The sequence below is a fragment of the Halyomorpha halys genome, unplaced genomic scaffold (genome assembly GCF_000696795.3).
Source record: "Halyomorpha halys isolate HHAL.00 unplaced genomic scaffold, Hhal_1.1 Scaffold266.1, whole genome shotgun sequence".
NCBI lineage: Eukaryota > Metazoa > Arthropoda > Insecta > Hemiptera > Pentatomidae > Halyomorpha > Halyomorpha halys.
The window spans coordinates 281,934-291,424 of NW_027114321.1; positions in this window are offsets into that span (position 1 = coordinate 281,934).

Sequence of the window (9,491 nt, forward strand, 5' to 3'; positions counted from 1 at the left end):
ACCTATAGGATTACATAAAAATGGAAAAATCTATATAATAATTATATTTTAGTTTTAGTTGCAGTGTGTTAGTTCGTTAAAAAAGAAGGTGAGCCCCATTATATTGTATTAAGTACAAACTATGAAGATTTAAGAGGCATTATTTAACATAGGCCTCCTAAAAATGCTATTCTGCCGAAAAAAAGAAGGAAAAATTTCAGGAAGTTGATTGATTGATAACCTTAAAAAATATGCATTATCTTTGTTGTCACTATACTTAAATATGTTTTTAGGTACAGTTCGTCAGGTTTCTAACTAAGACGATGTGAAATAAATAAATATTATGTTTTGTATTTTTTCTTTGATTAAAACTAGAATTGGGATCTCTTCCCTCTGTAAATCAATACAAATTGTTGTGAAGGTAGTAAAATTAGTAACAGTAGTGGTTAGGATTTTCGATCCCTTAACTTCTTGAAATCAGCTCCCAATTAATTGATAAAATAAACCATCAATGAAAATGGACTGTATTTTAATTTTTTTCTTTTTCAAGTTGTTGAATTTTAACAGTATTTAAATGTAAATATTCTAAAAATATCAATTCATTCTTCTGTAATAATTCAACTTATAAAATTTTTGTTTTTATTTATAGTTCTTAAAAGTTCTGAATTTTATTTTCACCTACTTACACGATGACATTTAACACTATTACAAACACGCAAAAAGCCAACCTGAACTTGCCGTATAAATTAACCGATCAGACAATATTGTCGATTATATCTGCAAGTGAAGACATCAAAATCGAACACTAAACCTCCAAGTGATCTGCGAATCTGCCATGAAAAATATCATTGCAGGGAAAACGATTGGACATCTACAGTCGTTATCTCCCCTTAATAACAGGCCTCTAGATAATAAAACAGGAATAGTAGAGCTTGCCTAAGGATTGCTATATTTATGGACTGCCTTTTGCCTATTAGAAAGTCCCTCTTAGTGTTAATGAACTGTGAAGGGATATAACCGAAACGATATCGATTCCATTACTGGCGTGGGCCAGGATATTAGAAAAATTTAAAAAGAAATGAAAACAAAATTAATGGGTTTTTTAAGTTCGTATCTGCGTATAACATATCGCAGTCGATCGTAGATTGCGTAAAAATAGAGACTCACTAGCAAAAATAAAAACTGGAGACGCAAGGAATTCAATTGGAATTTTGAGGTTTCATTATGTGATGTTTCCACATGTCGGTTTCTGACTTTCATTTAATTGCATTAAAATTTGACAATCAATTAATTTTATTAAAAACAAATCAACAGTCAAATTTAAGTTTGTTATAAAACTCATTTTTATGTAGACTTTATAATCCATAAATATATAAACAAAATAAAATTACCTGATGTATTGATACCCTTAGATATAGTTACATTTATATATACTATATATGTATTATAGTATTATGTATTAAACCTCCCAATATCATAAACGTTTTAAAATAGTTTTTGGGCAGAATATCTGGGTGAAGGTATGGGTACCTGACCCATGGGAATTGACAACTAGCAGGAAAACGATTGAAACCTGTAAGCGTACCTACCTGATCACAGACCTTGTAATGGATCCAAGATAGGTTAGGTGTCAGAAATGACAAATCTATTGGACCAGGTATTAGCCAAAAAGGGATCGGCAGGAAAACACTTGTCGCTCTTTAATAACTCTTCCTTCGTAGGCGGGGCACCAAAAAGCCCTGACAACGAAATAAGGAGATTAAGAGAAGAGATCGAGCTGTAGACAGAGTTAAAGGACTTCAAGCTGGAGAGAAGGCGAAGACACTCTTATGATAGGAAGAATGGAATTTTGGGCATCAACACTTCCTGGAGACCCTTAATGAAGAGATGGTAGCCAACCACACACCTCTACATGCATCACCTATCCAGATATATAAGATATTCATATATAATGTAATAATATTTTATGGAAAACCATCTATCTGAACCATTTTATTGTTTCATTTAATCATTTTAGTGTATTATCTTGTTATATTCATTGATCAAAATGTAAATAAAGATTTTGTTCCTTTGTGTAGTTTTGAAGATCATATTGCCCAGTTCCACTCCCTAATTTATTATATGTAATTCACCGGTAATAATATTATATAAAGATATATAATTGGTAAACTGATAAAGTTAATTAAAGCCTTTGGAAAGTTAATGCAATAATTATAGTTAAAAGGACTTCAATAATTTTAATATATATTTATAATATATTTAGATAATTGTCTATTGTAATTTTCTTGACATCCCAGACACTCAACAGGTATAGTACATAGCAATATATAGGGTTAATAATTCTTCCAATTCTGAAAACAAAGGGTATTAAATTCTGGCTGATTTTAAAATCAATTAAATACATTATAGTTGTAGTCAACATTAATACAGTTGTCTATGTTTAGTTGTTTATCCAGTGTCTTCCGAAGAACAAGAAAAACAAAACTTGAGTAAGAGAGAATACGACATTAATGTCGTAATTTCCTTTCGGTTTTGTTTGGAAAACTTACGGAACTAGGTACTTTTAATTCTTTTGGTTATGTTTCGTGACTTTTAAAATAAATATTACATCTAATTTTAAACATAAGATGGGATGACATTAGTCATTCTTATTAATTTAGAAGGATGACTTTACATTTTCTAAATGTTCCTATTTCTGCTGGTTTATAAATCTAGTACGGGTAATGACATCATTTTGCATACTGTATCCAAGAATAGTTCAATGGTACCTTCGATTACTCGTGAGATATGCACCAACTTGAAGACCTCGTTGCCACCTCCCGCCGGTCGGTGCCCTAGTTTCTCTTCGCCCAGGACACCCATTGTTGATTGTTTCTTAGCGAATGTTAGCTTTTCATTCAGGTCCTCTACTCATCGTGGAAAACTATTTTCGACATTTTGTACCCGCCTTGGGCGTCTTATATAAGTCGCGCCTCGTTACCTGCTAGATGCAATAACCCTTTCATGTTACCACTCCTTTATGATATAGCTTGAAGGTGTTTGTTACTCTCATTTGAAACCTCTGATATTTTCAACTTTGGGAATAGCTGCATCATCTGTCATGTTTTGATATTACTTCATGAAATGTGTATTTTAAACATCATTTATCTTATCACTGAAAGGTACAGTGATGGGACACTTGAGTCTGAAAACTTAACCATTTAAAAAAAACATCCTTTTTTTCAAAAAGTTGATTTTGGGCGAATTTACATTAAAGAATGTCAGTCAAGTTGCTATGTTTTACTTTGTTCATATTAAAAACAATAATTGATTCTGTTCATAAAAAAAAAAATAAAAAAAGTTATCATCAAACTCTTCAGGCGGGGATTTGCAACGTAGTGAATTTTGAAATTTCTTAGGACAAGTTAAATGGTTTAACATCTGATTATTTCTCTATTTCTTCATATACACTGCAAATTGGATCCTCAATTTAAATAAGACACATTAGAATTTAGTGGATCAAAAAACATCTAGGAAGAGGGTTTCTAGCACGTAGCTTGATTGGAAATTCTCTTCGCCATAGTAAATTTCTCATTTTGAAGTACTTTAACCTGGTACATAAATTATGGCTTAACATTAATTACGTAGCTTGGTTTCTTTCTTATCGTATTCGAACAAGAGCCTGAAACTTTTACTAAACCTCTGGTTAAGTGCTTACTATTGTATTTCTGTCGCTGTGGTGAAAAACTGTTTCTTTAATCTCTAGAATACTGTTGCTTAGTGAAACTCGCCTTGTTTGTAATTTAGCTTCTCATTTATTGATGAGTATGCTGAGTTCGATGGCAAATCATCTAAATCTGTTGGTTTAGAAGTTCTAAACCCATAGAGGTCTGTGCAAAACAAAGTTCGAAATCAACACAAGCCCCGAACCATATGCGGCCACCACCGAAAAAACCACTAGGCTACTTAAAAGTGCATTTTGAGTCTGTTGTATTGTGCATTTGTCTTTAAATGCTTTCAGCTGACAGAAAGTTATCAGGAAACATAATTACTAAGATAGTACTAACAATAAATCGTCCTAAAAATGCTGTCCATCCCAAGACTCTCGCAGACCTCCTGACGGGAACCATTGCTCTAAATTCATAATGAAATGAAAAAAATACTTTATTCTAGGACATATGTCCCCTAAGAATAATTACATGGTTCATATAGTGAGATTATTATCTGGCGAGCGTTTACAAATTTTCAGATAGTAGAATGAAATTACAATGGTATATTGGCTTTACTACTGTTTATAATGTTAATCAATACCTGCCTATTTATTTGATTACAAAGATGTGGAGGTTTGGTTCTTCAATAAATGAAGGAATAGGTGTTGTTTAAAGGAGAGAATGGATGTTGGACTGGCGAAGGAGATGGGAAGAGAATTCCAGAGAGAGGTTGTACGTATGACGAAGGATTTGCTAAAGAAGGAGGTTCTATAGGAGGGCATATATAAATCATTCGGATGGGATCTGGTGTTTAATGAGTGGATGGATGAAAGAAGAGTGAGGAGATCTATGATATAGGTAAGTTTTTTGATGTTAAGAACTTGGAATAGAAAAACACCAAGGAGGTATTGCCTTCGGGAGGTTGGATAGAGCCACTTCAACTCGAAATACCAGCGGGAGACTTGAGAGTGCCTAGGGAATCCAAAGATAAATCTTACAAAACAATTCATGAGTCTCAACTCTAGTCCTGCAGATAGCCCTCCATACACCAAGGATCCGTAGTCGAAGTGGGGGAAGACGAGATAGCTGACGAGTGTTCTGAAGAATGGAATTACGGAATTTTAGGAATTGTTTGAGTACAGTTATGGATTTGCGTGTGATTTGGGAAATATGGTTATTCCAGGAGAAGTGTTGATCAAAGGTGACACCAAGGTTTTTCTGTTTTTCAGGATAATGTGTTTTTCTCTTTAATGTTTCTTTTAATATTGACAAGTACTCCATGTAAATTGTCATGAAATATTTATTGGATTTGTATTACAATTCCTCAGGCATTTTATCTTTTTTATTAGGATAAGTTCTTGTATTACTAGTTTTAAAATTATTAATAGTGATATTCTGCTTAATTTATGATATTAGGATACTGAGTGACTTCTTATTGACACGAAGGGGCGTTTAGTGTTCTGTGGCTAAAATTTATCACCATTCATTTTTTTTTCTTTTATTAATGGAACCGATTTTCTGGATGAAATTAAATCCATCATAGTACAGACAAGACAAGCACCTATAATACCTGTGAAGAAAGAGAGGTTTTAAAGTGTTTGAGGTATATTGGTTAAAATCAAGAAGGAAGAAACATAAAATAAACCACAGGAGAAATTTAAATATAGATCTATTTTCATATTTCATGATAGATTCTATCTAACGATTTTTCAATACTAAGAAAAAAATAAGAGGCAATTAATCTCTTAACTTAATACCTTTGTAGACCTGATTTTTATTTAAATCTGTACCACTACAACCCATGAAGAATCATGGATAAAGTACTTTGTAAGGAAGTACTGTTACTAGACCAACGGTTGTGCAAGGAGGTGATTTGGTCAGAATAACGCTCGACCGCCAGATTTTTATCCTAAGGTACTCACTCACTTTTGAGCCTGGGTGGACCCCGGAAGGCTCCCGAACCCCAAAGGGCTCACGGCTACAGTGAAACAGAAAATAATTATCTGTCATAGCAAGATTCGAACCCAGGTCCTTGAAGTTTATTAAATTCACTTATTAACTACTATTGTACAGAGGCCTGACTTAAGTTATTTCACTGTATATTTTGTTGTGTATTATATACAACTTGATAATTAAGCGAAATTTTGCTTTGATATATTAACTTAATTATCAAATTTTTGTTCCAAAGAGATGGTTCAATCATCTAGAGATATACTTTTTAAGACTTCGTTGTGTCAAGAGATCCATGTTTCACCTTATATGTTCGTATAATTTATTATATTGCAGGAGAACATGTGAGCGTTATGGTGCATATCTTGAACAGAAATTAAGTAAGGAATGATACGTACTCGTGATAGCTTCAGGCCGTATTCTCTCCATCCACATAAGAACTTTCCAGTGAGAATTATCCGGCTGTTGGAAATTCAACTCTGAGGAATATCGTCGATTGGATACAATAAGTCAATTTTGCGATAAAGACAAGAGCTCCAGAGAGGTGTGTAGTAAGAATCATTGAGTGCGGATGAGAAAGATAGATCCGCTCCAATGAACACAATACCAATCTCACCCTGAAGCAGTGTGTGTGATGTAGTTGGCCCACGTTAATAATGACCTGTACATTCCTAACGGGTTTGATATATTCGACAATTTATTGTTAGGCTTACATTGTGTTTTTTTTTCAATTACTTAATTTAGAATAAGCACTATAGTCCAGGTTAATAGGTAAAAAAAAAGAAGAAAAGGTCTCAGTCGAAAGTTTTGAAAATTTGTTCATTTATGTTTCTTGGATTGCTAATTACCAATTTCAACTTTTTGACATCCAATTTTCACCGGTTATGAAAAAAAACTCAATCCTTTTTCGTTTTCGACTCAATGGTATGGCAACTATACACTTTCAAGTTGCATAAAGTTATAATAAATTGATTATAAATTTTACTCAATATTTTTTATTGTCTGGGACATTTTTTTTTTGTTTTGTTTTTGTTTAGCAGGAACCGCTCTTAAGTGGAACTATCATTAGTCAAATAATATATTAATTACTTGTTTATAAGGAATTTCAGTGGAAAGTTCTGAAAATTTGCTTATTTATTTTTTTTTTTAGGCTGCTAATTACAAATTTCAAGTAGTTTATGACCTCAATGTTTCCGACAAGTATGTATACAAAATTTAAAACTAGTTTGACAAACAAAATCTTAAAACTCAAGAAACATGTCTTCTTTGACTAAATTATAATATTCATATTATACTCAATTAAAGAAGAGTAAATTATTTACAATTTTGGTATATATTATTTTTATTTATCAGCTTCGTTTTGAATTGAGCGCTAGTTGATATCAATGAATGTAGTCCAGTCAGAGTTGAGGTTATTACACGAGTAATTTAATTATATCTTCAAATACATGTTTCAGTTTCTCGATGACTACTTTAAGATAACCATTAAATGATCCAAAACTTCAAATATTAGTGGTTTTGAATAACAATTACTCAGAAATAATTGTAAGAAACAATTAAAATTACTTCTTATGCTGAGTAATTTATATTAGAATTAAAATTACTTCTTGATGCTGAGTAATTTAAATTAGAATTAAAATTACTTATTGATGCTGAATTATTTAAATTAGAATTAAAATTACTTTTTAATGCTGACTAATTTAAATTAGAATTAACATTACATCTGGACCCTTTGTAATTGCAATTATAATTACATGTAATTATAATCCTATATAATCTTCTATATGTTTATTTGAACATAATTTTTATAAGCAGAAATCCTAGAAGTTAAAATGAATCGATATGCATCGCATGATCATAAAATTGATTTTATATTTATTTTCAACATCTTTAAAAATATATAAATATATAAACAGTTATGTGTTAATAAATCTATATGCTAGTGCACATTCTTAAACTGGATTTTATTTTCATAATTTGGAGCCATTCTAAAACAGTTTTGATGTCAAGTATTGTAATTAAAATTGCAATTACTTGTAAATAAAAATAATTTTAATTGTAATTGTTATTACTTTTTGCTCAACTCTTCGTCCAGCTAAAAGATTAAAAGGGTATTTTGGGTTGCAGAAGCTAAAAGTTGCTCATTTATATTGTTGGAGGTCCTGATTTCAAATTACTATTGTATAACCAATTGGAATACTCTCTGGAAAGTAAAAAATAATCGGTTTCAGAGATAGAATAGAGTACTATATTCTTGTTTTGGTAAACACGAAATATCACTATAATTTCCGATGAGGTACCGACTACCGACTACTAAATTGGTTTCTGAATAAAATACCTCAATACTTTTTCGTTACCTATATTATAATCTCCATGTTCTAGGCCTTTTATATCACTTTTCAAGGAACGAATTTCGAGAACTGAACGTACCCTGGCCTTGTTTAGGCTTTTACCCTAACAAAAGGACGTTCCCATAACACTTCCCTTTTGTTATGGGAGGGACGGAACAAGGAGGGAATTCAATGACGAACCTAATTGGTGTTTTTCACAAGTTTATTACGGTTAAGTATAGCTAAATTCCCATTTTAATTTTATTAGTGATATTTAATACATAATAATAAATGCTCATGCACACTAGAAGTAATATACAACAATTGTAATACATTCACTTTTTTATTAAATTTTAGTACAAGCATGATATTTAGTTGTAGTTTTTATATTTTTTGTTTGTCTTTTGGGGTATAAGGCCTCATATACTCCACCTAAGAAGGGCGGGATATCCTATGCATTACTAACCTATAAAAGGGCCAGGATTTTTTTCTTCTCGTAGTTAATGATGAATATTTTTAATCAGCTAAAAAAAAATATCTTATATAATTTTAATCCACCTCAAAATTTAAAGTTTTACGTTTGAATATAAGTTAGTCCAGAAATCACCTAAAACAATTTAAGCAGGGTCTTTTCGTCCAGACTACGAGCAGTTTATTTTAGATTTCTCACCGAAGCCATAGGTCATCCGAATCGCTTGTGAAATTTTGTAACCAATCCTGGTTGGTTACTGTCATGAACTTATATTTTTGCTTGGAAGAAATAATGTTTTAAAAATGCTTCAGAAAACAAAGTATCTATGAAAATAGTGAAATAAAAAATATTCTATTTTTCTGGGACTAGATCTCTTTAGAACAATTACAAAGATAATTTTAATTTTATAATAACATTTATTGGCCAAAAAACAGTGTGACCACACTTAATTATAACTTATATACTGAGAAATATTAAAATAAATTAATTTAAAAAACAACTGACTAAATAAAAAACAATTCAAAAAAGTAATTACAAAGTATCTGTACTATTATAATAATGGATTAGCTTGGTGAAATAAAAGATAGTAATTAAATGAAGGGTTTAAACGAAGAAAGGTTTGGTTTATGACTTATGTTAGAGGGTCTTAAAATAGATCTTAAGATGTTTGTTTCAGACTGTCAATATGTTTAGCTGATGATTTACGCGAAGTAAAAAGTTGTGTAACTAAGTACAGAACAAATGATAGAAGAAAAGTGTAGTTAATTTAAACTAATTATTACGGTACTATAAGAAAATATAGTTTTATCCATAAAAATATGGATTTTTAAAAATCATAAATGAACCGTTGATATGTCGATTTTTTTCTTTTCCAATGTCAGACAATTTACATTATCCTCAATTTATGTTATCTGTTTTTTAGGGATTGTTTTAGTTTTATTTTATTTATTTGACGCCTCGGTTTTTTGAATAGGTAAAACGTCGATTGGTTAGTAACTTACCAATTTAAAAGCCTTAAGACTTTCTTTAGAATACTTGAAATAATATCATTTTTTTCTAGTTTAGTTTATT